The following is a 21,011-nucleotide window of genomic DNA, read 5'->3' on the forward strand; positions in this document are numbered from 1 at the left end:
GCTAGACCTTTACATGTGTTAATTATTTCACTCAATCCTCATAAAAGCCCTGTGAAGTAGCATTAGTCCCATTAAGACACTCCAAGAGGCAAAGCGGCTTGCTCAAAGTAAAAGCTCATAAGGGGAGAGTGAGAATTCAACTACAACTCTGCCTGATCTAAAGAAATTATTGAGAGCCGGCTGCATGCCAGGTACTATGCTACAATTTTTTCATGGATTATCTCACCCAACCCTCAAAATAGTTCTAGGAGAGGATACTCCTTCCTTCTTTTACACATAAGGGTATTGAAGAACAGAAATGTTAGGTAACTTATCCAAGATCAAGTGCTAGTACTTGCAGTAGAGCCAGGATTCAAATACAGACCTGTTGATTCCCAAGCCTAGGGTCATCTCTCCCTGCTCCTCTGTGGATATCAGATTCTACACCTAGATGATTCCTAAAGCTCCTTCCAGCTTTGCCATTCTAGAGGTCAGCAACTCTATGGTAATCCTTCCCCGTGAACTCGAGCAGTCACTTGGCTGTGGTCCCGTTGCTCTCCCCTCTCCACTTGGGTCTCTCCATGTGTGGTACAAGGGAAGAGTGGGTGGATGACCCCCAATCAGCTCAGGCTGAGTTGGCTTGGGGCTCTGACTCAGCTCCTCCACTCCTGGCCCCAGATCCCAGGTGAGGTGCTTTTTAAAAAAATATCCAGAAGCTGCTCTGGGCTCTAGGACTGAGCCTGTAACTTTTTCCCTCTGTGAAAAACAGGAAATATCTCCTTAAACTGGCAGATGAGAAAGGCCTGCAAAAGGGGCCCAGGAGAGCTTCCTCCATGCCTTGCGTGATTGTGCCCATGTTCATGTGTGTGTTTCTCTGGATGCATAGTACATCCAGAAGGAGTCGTAGACAGAGGTCAACCTTGACTCTGCTTTGTCCACAGCCCTCCTTGATAGGCCAAGATGAATATTTCTTTCCCTGTCTACCCCATCAGACCTTCTCCTCTTGGAAGCTGTTGATGGATTTCCCATCCCATTCTGGACCTCAAGCAGGAGAGGAAGGCAGTTTGGCTCAAAGAGTAATATTGGTCAGGGTCTGGTACCTGGTGTGTGTGTGCATGTGTGTGTGTGTCTGGGGGCAGGGGCAGGGGGAGGTGGTGGTATTGGTCTGGCCCCAGCAGAACACTACCCAGATGTGGCCAGGGTCTAAGATGAGCCAAACTGCTTGTGGAGGCAACATCTAGGGGAGAGGAGGTGCCCTGAGAGAGCCCTGAGCAACACTTGGAAAATTACTATGGGGGGAGGGGCTGTGGTTCAGATACCAAATCTACTCCCCCTTCACCTTCCCGTGTCCTCGTGTCTGTCTTCCCCCTCTGTACTGCCTCCCTCTTCTATCCTTGCCGTCCTGGCACCATATCCTCCACCTTGGTATCCTGGCCCTTGACTCCTCCACCCTTCTTATTCAGTACAGGGGAAAGAGCATGCCACAAGGAATCAGAAAACAGGGGTTCTACCACTATCTGCAAATTTCACCACTATCCCCCTGTGTGACTTTGGGCAAGGTGCTTTACCACCCTGAACCTCTGTTCCCTTATTTGTAAAATCTAGCCCGTTTTTTAAGGTTTGACACAGGGTTTAAATGAAAAAAAGTGTGTGCAAAAACATCTAGGAGATTCTGTTGCTTGTTTTGAGGATCAAATGAGAGAACGAGCTGGAAATACTTGGTGAGCCCTAAAGTACTGTTAAACATAGGAGGAGTTGCTATCATTAATATTCCCTATTCCCTGACTGCCTTCCATACACAAAATAATTCAAATTTACCCAGCTTGGCTAATGTCCTATCCCCCTCCACTGTTTACTCTGAAGACTAGGTCTGCTTCCTCAATCTCCATGTCTATGGCAGAGAATCACAGTGTCCTCTTTTCCTCTTCTAGGGACATACTTAGTTGAGCTTTTCTGCACAGAAAGGCCTTCTCATCTCACTCACAGGAGCAGTAACAACCTTGAGTCAATTCAAACCAGTAGGAGAGATCTATTTGGGAAGATGCAGCTTGTCTCAGGATGTTATTATTAGCCTGTTATTGCAGATGAGGAAACCGAAGCTCAGAGAAGCAAAGTAAAGGGCACATAAATAATAAGCGGCAGGTTCTATGTTGTGTGTGTGTATGTGTGTGCATTGAGGTAGGTAGGAAGTTTATCTGGAAGCACATGAGAGGGGAGAAATCTGAATTTGCTATTAAGATAACCATCAGTTTCCAGGAATCAAATAAAACCAGGCAGCAAGCCTAATAAAAATTAGGCAGAAGCCCAAAAAGATACTGACTGTGCAGTACCTTTCTGTCTCCTTCTCTATTTGGCTTGAGTTCCTGCAAGCAGCTCCATTTCATTTTACTGTATGTAGCACATTTTGCTAGGTGCTATGATAGGAAAGGCTCAAGGGAAGATAGAGAGCTAAGTCTTATGTCTGTATGTCTCATGTCTGTATGAACACACCCACACCCACACACACACACACACATGCCATACTCTAATCAAGGTAGACCATGACATAAAAAGAAGAATTAACAATTGAATATAATGCTTTATGAGTAGATATGTATTAATTCCAGCACCCAACAACAATGCACTACACATAGTAAGTGCTCGATAAATGTGTATTGAAATGAAATGAAGGCCACAGGTGGAAGAATATCAGCGTGTGTGGAGAAAGGTTAATGCATTGTGGGCAAGAAGCCCCAAATGGTTCATGCTTTTCACTCCAGGCATGCTAGCTAAAGCCAGGATCCATTGCTGACTTCTCAGGCCTTATGTGCAAGGCTGCATTAAAGGTGTGATGTGTTTGAATTTGTTTTCCAAATCATTATTCTTAACAACAAAGGTCAGAATTTTTTCCTTTGACTGCTGACCATGCCCCTCTGCCTAAGAAGTCCTACAGGAAGTCCCCAAGCTTCATTTTGCTCCTGAACACCGGCAAATGACTCTCCTGTTTCCTTGCCCTGTCTACACACTCTGATTTTAGTTATGGGGGCCAAGATTTTCTTTCCTCTCCTTCCCCTGGGACTAATCAGGTTTCTGAACTCTAGCATAGATCCACATCCTCTGGCTGAGTCTGGAATTCCCAAAGCATGGTCTGCTTCATCTGCCCTCCAGGTGCAGCTGGCCAGGATAAATTTCCTGCACATCTGTCTTGTCCTTCACTGGGCAGCCTGGCCTCCTCACCCCCAGTTTCCAGATCCAACCTAAGTCAATTCTCTGCCTTATTCATCTTCATGAGAAAAGCTGGTGGGACAGAGGGTGGGGGGTGGGGGGAGGTTTCTCTCTTGCCGCTGGAGCAGGCAGATAGCATCCTGAGTTTGAGTGGATTTTGCTATATAATTATCCAGGGATTGGCAACTTAAGCTTGCTTACCTCTTATACAAAGACCAAAGTACTGGTGAGGCAAACTTGTACCAGAAGAAAATTAAGCTAGGAGAAAGAACTTCTCAACTTAAAATTGTAAGACACTGTGACAGAGACAGTTCTCCCTAAGCCTTTGGGTTCAGCCTCCTGCCTCCAGTCATACCAGAGAGATGAAGGGCTCTGTCTCTTTTCTTACTGTCAGAAGTTCAGATTTTGGCCTAAGGCCTGGGTGAAGATGAGGATGACAGAATGACAGAGTTACCTAACTGTTTGCAACAGAGAATGCATTCCTCCCCACCTGATCCTGCCCCAACATGTAATTAAATACCTCTCTCTTTGCCTCAATAGGCTTTTGCCCTTCTCTTCCTAAATAAGGTCATTAAGTTATTGACTTATTTATTCAAACAAAAGGTTGTCCAATATTCAAGAGACCTTAGGTATGTTTTTTGGGTCTGAACACGTGTTCAATTTCAATCTTTGTGAGTTTTCAGAGAGGTGCCACTAACTGCCTGCATGAAAGAAATGCCCAAACTTGACTCATGTGAAGGTAGTTGCGTGATTAAAAAGCTTTTGGGATGGTGACATTGATAACCATGATAAAGTACTTTGGTCCAAACTTGCCTTAAACTTGTAGTAGAAGGTCAGGGCTAGAAAGTCCTCAGAGGTCATCTAGTCTAGCGGTTCCCAACACTGGCTGACCATCAAAATCATCTAGGGAGTGGGTTAAAATATAGCTTCTCTGGGGCTCATGATAAACCTACTGAATCAGAATTTCTGAGGTGGGTCCCCAAAGTCTGTATTTTAAATAATCTCAGTAGGTGATTCTGATAATAGGACAGGTTTGAGGACCATTTGGTTGAATCCTTTGATTTTTTTTTTTTTTTTAAGATGAGGAAACAGACTCAGAGGGGCAGGGGCCTGCAGCAAAATGGCCAGATAGGAAAATAAGGGCAGAGACCCCTGCCTTGGTTCTCACCATCCTCTCTTTGCCCAGAACGCCCATATTACATTCCCTTACCCTGCCTGATCAATTACCTGTCTTTGCATGTCTCCGGAACTGTAAGTACTTCGATGGTGGGACCATGTCAGATCCATCTCCAAGGACTCCAAGTTTTTGAACTTGATCCTTGAAGCCAAGCTCTCAACTTGCTGGGCAGGTGCACATTCTTAGACCTATGCCTCTGTTTTGTCAGGGATAAAGGGCTGGGGCAGGAGCCATAGTGCCCTGACTCCTTCAAAAAGCAGAGCAGGTTGCAAAGTTTCAAGTGTGTGTTAGCGGAGGACTGCATAGAGCTATGTGAGAATTGGAATCCCAGTTTTGGGCTGAGGGAGCTGGAATGTATAGTAGAAGCAGGTTACCTGAAGCTCTGGCTGAGGATGAGTGTCTGTTTGTTTATCTCGGGGAATTTTGGCCTCATTCCCATCACACTATCGCCGGCGGCAGCCTTAAGTGCAAGGATAATGACATGCTTTGAAAAATGCCTCAAAGTCAATTACCCAGCATTGAGACAACCCCTGGGAGTTGTTCCTTCATGTCCACATCTTTAGCTGTGCTTATCACTCACATAGCACCGTGTTTCACCCTGCCTAAGTCTGCAGGGCTGCCCAGAGCTTCAGCCTGCCGTTCTTCAGGGCCAGAGTAGGAAGTAGAATGGAAAGATGGCTGGTAGGAGGCAAGACAGTGCTGATTTGTAGTTTGTATTTTTGCGCATTGAAATGAGCTAAGCGCCAAGCTGGGGAGGGGAGTATGGACAAAGCACTGACTATCATTAGACCTGGGTTCTAGCCTCACCATTGCCATGTTTACTTGCCATACAACTGTGAACTAGGCTCTTACCCTTCTGAGCCTCAGTTTCCCCACTTGTGCAGTGAGTAGGTTGGGCTCAGAGCCTTTCATTTCTGATTGAGTGATGATAATTCAAGAGCCAAGTTGTAGGGTCAGGGTGGGCACCTAATGGGTGATGCTCATTCCTTGCCCTCATGGTGCCCTATTCATTCCATATCTTGAGTCCACTCTTGAAGAAGATATGTTATTACCCCCCAAGGCTCAAGATATGACCTCCAAAGCAATTTGCGTAATATGTTCATGTCCTGATGTGCTGGCTTTGGTGGGCATATTCAGCCAGATATTTCAGCTTCTCGAAGGCAGCCAGATGTAAGGAAGACTGCTTTTCCCACTCGACATAGGTGTCCGAGGATGTAGCTAACTCTGCTTTTTAGGATCCCCTCCCCTGTTCTCTCTTGCTCTGCTCTGCAACATCTGTGGGGCTTTTCAGCATATTGACTCCTTTAACCACATACCCCTCTAACTAGGTCACCTGCTCGCATAGGCTCAGTGCCAGCAGCCTGTGGTTTCTCTGACTGGAAAGGCCTTGATTCATCCTGTTGTGAGGAACTCTTCAGTTTGGCAGCTGTTTTGCTCTGGGGATTTCTTCTCTGCCTAACCCTCCTCCTCCCAACAAGCCTTTCTCCCTTCTACCCCCAACCCTGGCCCCAATCCCCTAGGGATAATAGGATGGTTTTTGTCTTGAGTCAGGGCACTATAGACTACCAGAAAGTTCCACCCTTCCTTTAGCACTGGTGACAGCAACAAGGACTAGCTTGGTGAACTTTAGCATCCCCCAAAGCGATGACTAATAAATAGATTATCTAACCAAAACTCATACACTTGCTGTGCCAACAAGCATCAAGACAAGTCCTCTAGTCATCTCCTTCCAACCAAATTGATTTCCCTAAGACATTCCTGCTAAGAAATTATGGACCCTCTCCTCCATTATATGCCCCAGGGCCTAGCACAAGGCCTGGTTGGCACGTAATAGATACTCAATAAATACTTTTGAATGAATAATGACTGAACAAATGAAGACTAAACAGACCTAAAAGCCAAAGGAAATACTGCTAGCTGAGTCAGGAGACCTGTTTCAGCCACTAACCCATCTTGTAACCTTGAGTTTGTCTCTTCCCCTCTCTCTGGGTCTAAATCTCTCCTCCTGTAGAATTTCATGCTGAACTCAGTGATCCCTTAGGAGTCTTCCATCTTTGGAAGTTCATGACTCTGTGATCTGTGCTCCTGTACCAAATACCACTCTGCCCCCACACCCACCCCCATAAGAAGTAAAAGAAACCTCCATCTAGTTATCTGATAGTGTCAGACTCATGCTGATGGGATAGAAGAACATAACTCTGGGTTTTGGATCAAGCCAATTTCAGAAAGACGACTGCCTCCCATCATGCCAATGAGGACTGCTGATTGTGACTCACTTCTATGATTTAATGGCATGACATCCAAGGTCCCACACTTCTTGCCTCCTCTACCCTGTCTTTGATGTTCCATGAGAAGTGTGTTGAACAAACAGTGTCCCCTGGGCTCTGGTAGTGGTTAGAGTGGGTAGGCTCCTAGAGACCTGGGAGTCCCGTCATGGCAGAACAAAATCCTTGTCCCCTATTATAAGCACATAGATCTTGATTTTGAAAGTCTCATACAGCCATAAAAATATGCACAGGCCAACCTGCCTGGGATTAAAGCGAACCAGGCAGAAAATCAGAAAAGATATAATCTTTCTTAGTTGGCCTTTCCCTTCTTGTCCTTCTGGATTGGGTTTCCATGGGGCTCAGTGGGTAAAGCACATTAACTTTAAAGACTCATTTTTTAGAGACCTTCTAATTCTGGAAATCTGTGATTCTCTGATTCCAAATATGTAACCAGTAAAAAGGTGGTTTGTCTTGTGTGTGTTCTTTCAGTGGTGACACAGGCTGGAGCAGGGGTTGGGCAGTAACTACATGGGTATGTGGTGGGTTTCAGAGGGGAGGTAGAGGTCGCTGTTTGAGGAAAGGCAGTGCATATTTATCAGAAAAAGAATGTATGCAGCCTAAAATGTGTAATCAATAATTTGAAAAGCTGGTCACCCATACCTCCCTCCCTCCCTCACACATACAGGTAAGCTCCATGATCAAACATTAGACTTAGATTAGACAATCTTTGAGGTTTGTTCCAGTTCTGACTTTTTTTCTCTGACTGTATGAGATTTGCAATGCACTTTTCCAATGAATCTCCTGTGGTTACTTTCAATATTTTATTCCAGGCAAGAAATAGATGACTGTGAAGTAGCTAGACCTTAGTAGTCTTGGCCATAAAGTGACATGGAAGGTTGACAGTTACTGGTGGGGCATGGGCTATGGTGTAGAGAGAACACTTTGGATCCTCAGGGTCCGGTAGCTCAAGAATGGATTATAAAGTGTATGAAAATGTATGAGGGAGAGTTTCTTATAGTGATGTGCCTACTTGCATTGAAATGTCATCCCCCGGGGTCCCTCCACCTGTGATGGGACTAATGTCTCATAGGAGAATATGACAGTAAATGTGCCACACTGATCAAATGCCTTTGGTGTACTTGAGCCTTCCTTGTGTTATAAATAGGAGGGAATGAGCCTGGGTTCAAATGTGTCATGCTGTCAGAAAGAGAAGGGATGTGTTACTATTAGGGGCTTGGAGGATCCCATAGTTGGGAAAAGGGCCAAAGGAGGCCCTCTATTTCAAGAAGAGAAAAGTTCAATGTCCCTGTACACTGTCAGAACACAATTTGAGCTAAATGACTAGCAGCAGGTTGGTCCTTGACTCCCTTGGATCATGATGAAATGACCAGAATAGAGTTGGCAAGCCCCCCAGGCACCCTCCAGACTGGACATGCATTGAGGCCGGCCAGTCAGTTCCCACTGCCCTTCCAACTGCCAGTGTGCTCTCTTCCCTGGAGCATTATCACCATCGCTCTCAGCGGGATGGATTTGGGAACCGGCCTGGAGCAAGACAGGCCTTTCCTCTTGTCCTTCTGGGGCAGTCTTGTCAGCTTGCATTCTAAGAAAGAGGAGCAGGGACATGCCCATAGCTCAGGCACCATCTTGAATTAGGGAATGAGCAATGAGCAATACAGAAGGCCTGGACAAATATGGGGACCTCAAAGGTTGTCTAGTGCAATGATTTTCAGTATGTGCATTGTAACCTTTAGTGGGTCATGAAATTAATTTAGAAGGTCAAAATCTGTATTAAAAAAATAAAATGCACTAAAAAATATCAGAGTTTGTCACACAGAGTAGGGATAATTACTGTTTTCTGAAATCTGTTTGAGGTACAGTAGTTCCCCCTTTTCCATGGGGTATACACTCCAAGACCCCCAGTGGATGCCTGAAGCCAGGAATAGTACCCAAGCCCCATATATACTATGTTTTTTTTTCCTATTCATATATACCTATGATAAAGTTTTAAGAGATTAACAATAACTACTAATAAAATATAACAATTATAACAACACGCCAGCATCACTACTCTTACACTTTGGGGCCATTACTAAGTAAAATAAAGGTTACTTGAACACAAGCACTGCGATACCACTACAGTCATTCTGATAACCTAGCCAGCTACTAAGTGACTAATGGGCAAGTGGTGTACACAGCATGAAGATGCTGGACAAAGGGATGGTTCACATCCCGGGTGGTACGGCACAAGATTTCATCATACTACTCAGAATGGTGCACAATTTAAAGCTTATGAATTGTTTATCTCTGGAATTTTCCATTTAATATTTTCAGAAAAAGGTCGACCACCGGAAACTGAAACTGTGAAAACAAAACCTTGGCTAAGGGGAGGTTTCTGTATATATAAATATCATATATATAGTATTTTTGTTTGTTTGTTGATGGCTGGCCAGTACAGGGGATATCACATGTATGGTTTTAAATACAGGTTAAGCTTCCTTAATTCGAAAATCTAAAATCCAAAATGCTCCAAAGTCCAAAACTTTTTGAGCACCAACATGATACTGAAAAGAAATGCTCATTGGAATGTTTCAGATTTTGGATTTTCAGGGTGCTCAACTGGGTAAGTGTCTGTAAATATCCCAAAATCTGGAAAAATTCAAAATCCAAAACACTTCTGGTTCCAAGCATTTCAGATAAGGGATACTCAACCTGTATATTACGTATATGCACTCACATATACGTACACACACATTTTACATCATTACACGTATGTGACATATGCACATATATGTGTGTATAATACATATACATTATTGCATATATAAAGTATATATAAATATGAGATATTTATCAAGTATTTGTATAAAGTGTATATGTAAAGTATTTGTAAATATCCCAAAATCTGAAAAAATTCAAAATCTGAAACAATTTTTGTCCCAAGTGTTTCAGATAAAAGATACTCAACCTGTATATACTACACACACACACACATATATATACACACACACACACATTTTACATCATGATACATGTGTGACATATACATATATGTGTGTGTAATACATATATATTATTGCATATATAAATATACACAAATATATAAATAAACACAGATCTTCCTCAGTAATGCTCACATGACATAGTTTCAGGTCTCCTTAGTCTACAGTCCACTTTCCTCTGGACACACTCAAGTTGGTTCTGAAGTGTGGGGCCCCAGAACCACAGTAGCCCTCCAGGGATAGTCTGCCCAGAGCAGAGGAAAACACAACTATCTCCTCCTTTATTCTGACCAGTACATTTTGAACAACTCAGTTCAAGATTTCCAGTAAGGCGGCACATCAAAACTTGATAACTACTGAACTTATTACACTTGCTGAAAACCCCTAGGTATCTCTCACATATGTCTCTGCTAAGCCCTAGCTCCCTGTGCACATGGCTTTTTAATCCTAATACAGAAACTGTCATTTATCTCTGTTACAGTTTACCTTTCACCTTGACTCACCTTTTTAAAATCCACTTACACATCCCATCCATGACCATCTTCATGCATGTTTAAATCTGGTTTCACTGGCTCAGAGAGAGCTGCATCTAAACCCCGCATAAGCTCTTGCTCAGCAGGTCATTTTTATTTTTTCCAGACCATTCGTCCAGACCATTACTGCTCATCTGTCCTTTGTCTGACTATCATCATGTCCCCACTCCAGCCAAGCCAGTGTCCTCACTGTTTTCCTCCCTGTACCCCAGACATACTCCTGCCTCTGGGATTTTGACTGCACTAAGTTCTCGCTTATGATACTGTGTTAGGGTTCTCCAGAGAGAAAGAACCAATAAGATATGTATATAAATATATGAGAGGGGATTTAATAGGGGGAATTGGCTCACACGGTTATGAAGGCTGAGGAGTCCCACGATAGGCCATATGCAAACCGGATGCTGGTAGCGTGGCTCAGTCCAAGTCCAGAAGCCTCAGAACCAGGGATGCTGATGGTGTGATTCGCAATCCAAGGCCAAAGGCCTGGCTGGGGGGGAGGGGGGATGGGACACTGGTGTAAGTCCTGGAACCCAAAGGCTGAAGAGTCTCGAGTTTGGATGTCCACGCATAGGAGAGCAGAGTGTATCCCAGCTGCAGCGGAGTAGATACAGTGATTCGTCTTTTCCTCTGTTTTTGTTCTCTCTGGGTCCCCAGCAGATTCCCACCCAGTCCACTCAGGCTTACATGCTAATCTCTTTTGGAAACACCCTCATAGGCACACCCCAAAATAATGCTTTACCAGGTTTCTAGGTATTTCTTAATCTAATCAAGTTGACACCTAAAATTAACTATCACAGATACCCTCCTTGCTCTAATCCATCTTTCAACTTGAGTCACTGCATCTTCTATGATGCTTTATTTGACAGCTCTAGGTCATATTGATCTATCCTCTGAATTTCTAAATTTCTATTGCAGTTCTTGTATATTGCTTCACACTTAATTTTATATAAGAATATGCATTATGAATGTCTCATTGCCTGCAGTGGAGTCATCCAGTGGGCATTCCAAAGCCATATTGCCTGGGTTCAAATCCATTTCTACACTTCTAATATTTACTAGTTGCATGTCCTTGTGCAAATTACTTAATCTCTCCATATGTCTCAGTTTCCTCAAAATCAGGATAATAATAGTATGTTATTATTGGGTTGCTCAGTGGTTTAAGTGAATTGGTAGATATGAAGTACTTAAGAGTGCCTGGCATATATAAGCCCTCAATAAATATTAACTGTCATTATGATTGTATACTATATGCTTTTTCATATTATTTCTCATTTGATCTGGGAGGAGGTTAGAGTGAGGACTGTCAACCCTGTTATAAAGATAAGTAATTAAAGCTTGAGAGCTTACGTGACTTATCTAAGATCATACAAGTGAGCTGTCTTAGGGTTATTGGGGGTTAAGTATAAAGTAGAGCAGAAAATGCTAAGGGCAATGAGAGAGGGGAGCAAAAGGTCCCTGGGAATTTAGAAGCCCTTCTGGCTGGGGAGAGTAGGGAATGCTCGCTGATGGTGATAAGGAAGCAATGAGGAAGGGGTGGGATAGGACTGGCTTTGATAAGTGTCTATCCAGCCATTCCAGGCAGAGGGGTGAGGGGTAGTGGGGGAGGTGGTGTGTGGCTCCTCCTACATTTTACTTCTGGTAAAGACGGCATACTCAGAGGCAGGAGCAGAAGGAACTTGAAGAGAAGACACTAGGGCATGGCAGCCATGTGAGGAGCAGCCAGGAATAGTTCTGTGGCATGGACAGGAGTGTCCTGTATGGGAGAAATAGGAGGAGAGCCTGCAGTGACAAGCCAAGGCTTTGGACCTATGTGTGCTCCGAAATACCTACTCACAAATTCATGAATATTTGTCTACTGCATTCCTCCTTACAACTGTTGATTGATTGGCTCGGCAACTTTATCAGATGAGCCAGCTGAACTCTTTGAAAGGTATCTACTGTCCTCTCAGTTCTGTGTTAGGCTGTAGGGGACTGAGAAGGAAGAAGCACAGTCTCTTTCCCAAGGATCTTCCAATCTAGGTAATTGACTATAGTTGATTATATGTGAGCTGCGGCTGTTGCATGGTGAAACTGTCATTTAATGGATTGTGTTCTGTAATTCATAAGTAGGGCTGTGGGAGAGAGGCAAAAAGTGGATGAATAAACTGCCAGGTGGCATAAGGGCACTGGCTAGGGAAGAAAGTGCAGAGAAGGGTGGTTAGGAGTTGGATTGGAGGTAGGAGAAGACATTTTGCTCCCTTCCCAACTGGGCAGCAAGCCAGTTTTAGAGTCCAATGTGTAGGCCAACAGTTTTGGCTAGGCCTGAGCTCGGAAAACTGTGAACTGAAATATGAGTTACTAGGTACGTTTCTACCTCAACTCCTGGGGCCTTCATCTCCCCAAGGAAGAGATAATAAAAGTGAATCAGAGAGCAGTTGTGGTGCTTTCAGCTCCTTGGGATGCTGTTGCAGACACATTTGAGCTGTCAGTATTATGGTGTGGGAAAGCTGGATGTCAAATTTAGATTGTTTCTAAGAAGAAGAATAATAAGCATGTGTGGCGCCACCAATGCTACTGGCATTTGAAAGAGCCTACACTTGGGTACTGCCCCTGCCTAGTGGGCTCACAATTGAGGAGAACCTCAGACCACTCCCATGCCTTCCAACCTGGGCTCTGGCTAGGCAATTCCCTGGGACAGGCCTTTCTCAGTGGGTGGGTTAGCACAGCTCTTTTTTGTCCCCCCTTTCCCCTGCAGGTCAAGCTTTGTCCATGCAGTGACAGCAAAGCCACCAGCTCCCTTCTTCTACCTGGTAAATTTCTAGAATGTTGAAGAATTTGGAAGGACCCCAAGAAGCCATCAAGTTTGACTCCTTCATTGTACTGTTGGAGACATGGGGGCTCAGAGAGAAACTAGGACTTGATCAGGCTCACAGTAAGATTGTGGCAGAAACAGCCCTAATCCAGGTCTCTTGGCATAGGCCCATGTGTGCTTTTCACAGCATCCATCTCTCACTACTTCCTATTCCTCTACCTCCACCAACTTCCAGTCACTTGACCTGTCACTCAAGCTGGCATCAGACTGAGCCTGTGGGCTTCCTCTAGAGTGATAGTTCTCAACCCCAGCAGCCCATCAAAATCCCCTGGGGAGCTTTGCAAAAAATACTATGTCCCGGGCCGGCCCGGTGGCGCACTGCTACAGTGCGCCGCTTGGGAAGCGCGGCGGCGCTCCTGCCGAGGGTTCGGATCCCACATGCAGACCGGCCGCTCACTGGCTGAGCGAGGTGCGGGAGCAACACCAAGGGTTGCGATCCCGTTGCCGGTCCCGGTCCAGTACGGGCGCGACACTGAGGGTTGTGATCCGTTGCCGGTCACGAAAAAAGACAAAAAGGAAAAACAAAAAATACTATGTCCCGGGCCGGCCCGGTGGCGCACTGCTACAGTGCGCCGCTTGGGAAGCGCGGCGGCGCTCCTGCCGAGGGTTCGGATCCCACATGCAGACCGGCCGCTCACTGGCTGAGCGAGGTGCGGGAGCAACACCAAGGGTTGCGATCCCGTTGCCGGTCCCGGTCCAGTACGGGCGCGACACTGAGGGTTGTGATCCGTTGCCGGTCACGAAAAAAGACAAAAAGGAAAAAAAAAAAAATACTATGTCCTGGTCCTACCCTAGATGAATCATCATCTCTGAGGGACAGGGCAATAGCTTTAAAAGCTCCCTAGGTGATTCTAATGTACAGTCAAGTCAAGAATCACTGCTCTAGAGAAAACAAGCCTCCCATCTGTGAGGAGATCTGAAGGACAGACTCCCAGCGAAATCAGGCTTCCCAGCCACTACTCTATTGACTCTGGGCTACCCTGCATCTCAGCAAGTCCCCAAACCCTGGTATATAGAGGGCCTAGGAGTCTGGGAGTATGTTTCAGGGTCACTGATGCTATCCTGAGCTCTGTTGACCCTCTTGTCATTGCCTTTCCCCTCACCCTAGCTCAGAAGTATTTTATTTCCAGCCTTCTTACTCATTCTTTATCCAACACAAAGGCCTCTGAGGAGACTGCCTGCCTTCAGTGGGAAGCCTATAGATAATTTACCCATTTCTAACTTTTCTTGGAGGCCCCTACACAAGGCATGTCTCTTCTCTGGCTCCCTCCAAGGAGCTCATGCTGAGTATCGAGAACCACCCATCAGCCCCCACCCCCATCTGCTTGCCGTCCTCCCATAGAACTTGCTTCCTAAGCACCAGACTTTTAGGGAGAGCCAGCGTAGATCTAGGAGAAGTGCCTGTTCAGTTCTTTGCCTGTTGTCTTACTGGTTCTGGGCCCACAGTTATGTGTAAGTTTAACTTGCCTGGGGATGAGAAAGTAGAGATGTGTGTCTTTTTCAGCACCACCAAATTGCCTTTCTTTTTTTCAGAAAACAAGATTCATTGAAATATTCCACTAGTAAAATTAAACGTTAGCAATACTAAATAAACAAAACATCCTCTTCAATATACTATGTAAGCCTATCATCAAATAATGAGGCTGGAAGGGATTATCAATAATGTTTGGCAACATGTAGTCACTTTGTTTTTTTAACTGGTCTTTCCCCCAGCTTTATTGAGGTATAATTAACAGATAAAAGTTGTATATATTTAAGGTGTACAACATGATGATTTGATGTACAAATGCATTGTGAAATGATTACCACAATCAAGTCAATTAACACGTCCATCACCTCACATAGTTACTTTTTTTGTGTGGTGAGAACACTTAAGATCTACACTCTTAGCAAATTACAAAGATAGGAGAGTACTTCAAAAAGTTCACAGAAAAATAGAATTAAAAGATATGAGTCTTTCCATGAATTTTTTGAAGTATCTTCATATAATACAGTGTTATTAACTATAGTCACCATGCTGTACATTGGATCTCCAGAATTTATTCATCTTATAACTGCAAGTTTGTAGCCTGTGACCAATATCTCCCCATTCTCCCCCTACCCCCAGCCTCTGGCAACCACCATTCTACTCTCTGCTTCTATGAGTTCAACTTTTTAAAATTTCACACATAAGTGAGGTCATAGAGTATTTATCTTCTTGTGTCTGGCTTATTTCACTTAGCATAATGTCCTATAGTTACACCCATGTTGTCAAAAATGGTAGAATTACCTTTGTTTTTAAGGCTGAATAGTATTCCATTGTGTATATATACCACATTTTCTTTCTTAATTCATCTGTTGATGGGCATTTAGGTTGTTTCCATATCATGGCTATTGTGAATAATGCTGCAAGGAACACGAGAGTGCAGATATTTCTTCAAGATAATGATTTCAATTTCTTTAGATTGCTGGATCATATGGTAGTTCTATTTTTAAGTTTTTGAGGAAACTCCATACTTTTTTCCATAATAATGGCTATACCAATTTACATTCCCACTAACTGTGTACAAGGGTTCCCTTTTCTCCACAACCTCACCAACGTTTGTTATCTCTTGTCTTTTTGATAATAGTCATCCTAACAGGTGTGAGATGATAGCTCATTGTGGTTTTAATTTTCATTTTCCTGACATTTAGTGATGTTGAGCACCTTTTCGTTTACCTGTTGACCATTTGTATATCTTCTATGGAAATATGTCTATTAAGTTCCTTTGCCCATTTTTTAATCGGGTTATTTGTTTTTTGATATTGAGTTGTAGGTGTTCATTATATATTTTGGATATTAACCCCTTATCAGATATATGGTTCACAGATTTTTTTTTTTTCCCATTCTGTAAGTTGCCTTTTTATTTTATCAATTGTTTCCTCTGTTGTGCAGAAGCTTTTTGGTTTGATGTTGTCCCACTTGTTTATTTTTTCTTTTGTTGCCTGTGCTTTTGGTGTCATATCCAAAAAATCATTGCCAAGACCAATGTCAAGGAGTTTTTTTCCTTATGTTTTCTTCTAAGGGTTTTATGGTTTCAGGTCTTACATTTAAGTCTTTAATCCATTTCAAGTTAATTTTTGTGTATGGTGTAAGACATGGGTCCAGTTTTATTCTTTTGCATGTGTATGTCCAGCTTTCCCAACATCATTTATTGAAGAGATTGTTCTTTCCCCACTGTGTATTCTTGATACCCTTGTCAAAAATTAGTTGACCATATATGAAGGAGTTTATTTCTGGGCTCTCTATTCTCTTCCATTGTGTCTGGTTTTATGCCAGTACCCTTCTGTTTTGATTACTATAGCTTTGTAATATAATTTGAAATTAGGAAGTGTGATGCCTCAAACTTTGTTCTTTCTCAAGATTTCTTTGGCTATTCAGAGTCTCTTGTGGTTCCATATGAATTTTAGGATATTTTTTCCTATTTCGGTGTCAAACACCATTGGCATTTTGATAGGGATTGCATTAAACCTGTAGGATAGTATGCACATTTTAACAATATTAATTCTTTTGATCCATGAACACAGGATATCTTTCCATTTATTTGTGTCTTCTTTAATTTCTTTCATCAATGTCTTATAGTTTTCAGTGTACAGATTTCTCAATTCCTTGGTTAAATTTATTCCTAAGAATTTTATTATTTTTGATGCTATTGTAATTTTAAGTGGTCTTGTGATGCCCTCCCTTGGTCAGATTTTTTCTCTTTCCTCTACCTCTTCCATGTATGATTCAGTGCCCAGGAATATGCTTGTTAAATCTCCTGGACTAGTGTTCTGTGGGTTTTTAAAATGTAAAATCAAAGAAAGAGCAATAGAAAAATCCCTTTGGGCCAGTGTTGTAGGAGAATAGCTTACTCTGTTCAATGCAGTCGGTGGCAGGTGGACTGGCATGCCCAGAAAGCCCTGCTGGCTCACCAGAGCCTTGCTTGGATCCCCTCAGGCCAGTTACAGACCTCTGCTCTGGCCTCTACCTGTAATTGAGCCCTGATCCTGGTCTTAATCAAGAGTTCCCTCTTCCTCCTATCAAGGACAGAAGTTGAGAGGTATCCTGGGAAGGAGAGGCCGAGAGTAGCCCCCGAGGGACTAGAGCTGAGTTGAAGTCATGGCAGTCAGCAGATAGAAATGCTGAGTAGTGGTGGCCTCCAGTGAAAACAGCTTTCAGAGAGGGTTGCGCCCCTGCCAGTCCCTGAGGTTAGGCAAGAAGAGGCACTCACTGAAGGATGAAGTTTGGGGTTCTGATTCATTGTGAACTTTGGGATTCTGCCACTTAGAGTTGTGTGACTGTGGGCAAGTGGCTTACATGTATTCTCAAGTTTTCTCATTCATCAAGCAGGTACGCTAATGCCTATTGGTGTAGCTGTGTGGAGTAACGCAGGTTAAGTATATGAAGGGGGGTGGGTAACAAAATTTTAGTTTCCTAACATTTTCCTGTCCTAGATCCTAGTCCCATTAGTCACACCCACCATTGGAAGAAAACAATTGCATCTGACACTTTCTCCAACTCCCACCCCACCCCACCTCTTTGGCCATTCTCCATTTTATTCTATGTTCTCCAGGCCCAGGCGATTAGGAGGATAAAGAAAGAAAGGATAAGGGGGTGTCTGGAGCAGGAAAGGGTCTATATATTCAGAGTATCTGGAAGGGCCACTGGAATTGAATGGCTTTGATTGACAACTAGCATGAGTAATATGGGCATGTTAGCCCACAACAGAGTGAGTACTGGAATGTCAGGGCCATGGTAGGAAAGAGCCAAGGCTCAAGGCCTGACTTCAGTGCTTCAGGCAGAGGCTTGCTGGTCTCTGTCCTCTTCTGTTCTTCCTCTAAAGACTCAAGGCCCCAGCTGGGTCTGTGGGTGTGGGGAAAGCTGCATATGGGCAAACAAAGAGGCCGGTAGAAGCTAAACTATAGGGAGCATAACTAACCAAGGGCCTTGGCTACTGCGCTCTGAAATCTGTTCTAGCATTCACACTGAGGTCACTTCTGCTACACAGCAGAGATACTAAGGTAGGACCTTTCCTGGGAGACATGGAACTCCTCTGACTGCCAACTGACCTTGGCTTCATGCATTCCTGATGGCCTTGCCAAACTTCCCTTAGAGTGCAGGGCAGACTAGGAAGCTTCCACCCAACCTTCCCTCCCTCTCTCCTTCACTTAGAGTCAGACTTATGTCACAGTCTCACGGCTCTCCTAGCCTTCCCAGACCTCCTTCTTATCTGTTCGAATTTTTCTTAATAAAATCTTGCCCATTTAATCCCACTTTATTGTCCACTTCCCTGAGGTCCCAGACTAACACAAATTCTGACCAATGTGAAATCAAGTGTATTGGCCTGGAGTCTGGACCTGTACCCAGGGTCCTGTGTAATGAGAAGCCTTGGGACACCTTTAGAAAACAGTTGGCAGGTTTCTAAACATTGGAGAAGTATCCCTAAGGTTTAGAGAGACTTTGTGAATAATCCAAATTTATTGCCCTGCTTTACTCCAAATCAATATCTTAGACAAGTAAGATTCTTTTTTTTAAATGTTCCAACTCAGTGTTTTACGTGCCTTCTTATGGAAGAAGATCTTTCTTTAGTTTAACTATAGTACTGCCTAAAAGCACTTATTTCCTCCTGTTCCTTGGACTGGGAGTTGGGGAAATGTACCTCCAGGTTTGCCACTGACAAACAATGTCACCTACACTCTCTGTGGCCTTCTGTTTCTGAGCCTCAGCTCTTATTTTTTGTGACTACCATTTTTTCTCTGTTTCCTCAGTTCCATTCATCAAAACTTGTAGTGTTCAAAAGGTCAGTGGTTTGTTGAAAAAGGAGTGCGCATGTGTGTGTGAGAGAGAGAGGGAGAGGGAGAGGAGTGCGTGAAAGTGAGACATCTGTAGCTTGTTTCCAGCTTTGCTTGGCGGTTCCCTCACATGCAGCGCTAGGCAACACACATGGTGACCTACTTTTGCAAGAAGGCTCTTTTTGGAGCTACAGTCTTCTTTACCTTGCGCCTTTGCCTGGGGTCTGCCACTAAATGGCAGATACAGATATAGACAACAGAGGATCTGTGGCTCTGGTATCATTACCAAATTCAAGAAACTGTAAGCTTGAAAGGCATTCCAGCTCTTAGTTTTGTGTTACCAGAAACTACCCCAGAGATTTGAAATTTAATCACTTACCCCTCTTCCTAGGAGGGATTCAGGCTTAATCCCATCTCCAGCCCCATCTGGAGAGGTCAGGATGCTTTGTTTCAAGCCCTGACTCCTCTAAATCTAACCCTGTCCCCTGAAGTGGCCTCCATTCCCTCCTACCTCAGCAGAGGAGTGTCTCCTGAGCCTTTCCGCTCAGGTAAGGCCAACTCCTTTAATAGCTGCCCCTTCTCCCTGAACTCCCTCTTTCTGCCTCCTCTTTCCTCTAGCAGCAGAAACCTCACCTCTGTTGACCTAGAGTCTTTAAAGAGGGTCCTAAGATGCCCCTCTGAGTTTGGGTGGAGCCCTTGTAGAACAGAGAGCAAATGGGAATTGAGGTTGTTTGTACTTTCTAGTTCCCAGGCTCCTTTGGGGGCTTGAGGTTCTTTTCATTTGAGGTGGGTCTGAGTTGTTTGTTTCCTGAGTAGCCTCCTGACTGCTAGTGTTTCACCCGGATCTTTTGGTTCTGGTTTAGCATGTCACAACTTCTCTACTGAGCCTGCTATAGATCTGTGGAAAATGGGCTTCTCCAGAAGGGAGACGGAAGGTTCACAGGCCTGGAAGATCATGACTAAAGATAAACAGGACTAAGCAGGGGACAGAGGAGTAGTTGTGCTTAGGACTAGTATACCAGGAATTCATTAGGGGCTCAAGACACCTGTGAAGAAGCTAAAGCAAAAATCCCATCAAAATAAGCCTTTCAGAAACACCACCCACAGGCTCAACAGGGAATCTGGCCTGGAACGCCCAAAACACTTGGGCCATGAACTTATGTTTCTGTCTTGTGAGACTGTGTGCAGGTCCCTTCACCTCTTTGTGGCTCAATTTCCCCACTGATAAAATGAAGGGGCTAGATGCTAGCATCTTTTAGAATAGAGAGTGAAATAGTAGCTAGCTTGGGAAAGAAGAGATCTGCATAACTAGAGATTATTCGGAACTCCCCAGGGACTACTGCCTAGGGAGAGGATGGGTGGGGAGAAAGTAACTGAGAAAAAAAATCAGTGACAGTCCTGTAGGCTGACAAATGCCCCCAGCACACTAGCGCATTACTGCTTTTATGTATATGCTTTATACAATGCACTTCAGTGTAAGATTGCAAGTGAAAAGGAAAGAGGGTTCCATGGATTTAGAAAGGTTTTAACTTTCTAACTACTAGCTGCAAGTGAGCCTGGAAAAGTAAGCATTTAGTTTTTATAGCATCTGTAATGGTGGCAGAAATAGAGAAGAAAGCTGGAAATCACTATTGAGTTAGTTCAACAGCGTCTACTACAATTAATATTTTTGCTGTAAATCTAATTACATTGAGTGGACAAGGGACACAATCTGGAAATAGTTTCAGACCTATTGTTCCTCCATTGAGGCAGGGAACATGGCAACACAGAGGACTCTGGGTGGGCAGGTCCCAGATGGCCTATGGCCAGCAAACAGTGGTTGTTTTAGGAAAAGCGTTCAGAGAGAGATTGAATGGTGTAGAAAATGTTAATAGAACAGGATATGAGATCAATCTCATGTCTTCCTTCCAGGCCTCCCCAAAGAAATGGCCATACTTTTATTTCATTCTTATCTTATTTTACATTTTCCTAATGAAATTTAAAATGGCCCCATGGGGCGATTGGGAAACCAAGGGTGACTCTTTAGGCCATGAGGAGAGTGTGACTTGAGGAGATTTTTGCCACAGTGTGGAAACGAGCAGCCTGGAATGGGGATCCAAGCACAAAATCTTTGCCCTGGACTCTGGAGTCCCTGCACATGTCCTTGAGGATGAATGACTGCAAAGAAAGGCAGGAGTAGGATTCTTCAAAAAGCACTGGCCCATCAGC

The sequence above is a fragment of the Galeopterus variegatus genome, unplaced genomic scaffold (assembly GCF_000696425.1).
Source record: "Galeopterus variegatus unplaced genomic scaffold, G_variegatus-3.0.2 Scaffold1687, whole genome shotgun sequence".
NCBI lineage: Eukaryota > Metazoa > Chordata > Mammalia > Dermoptera > Cynocephalidae > Galeopterus > Galeopterus variegatus.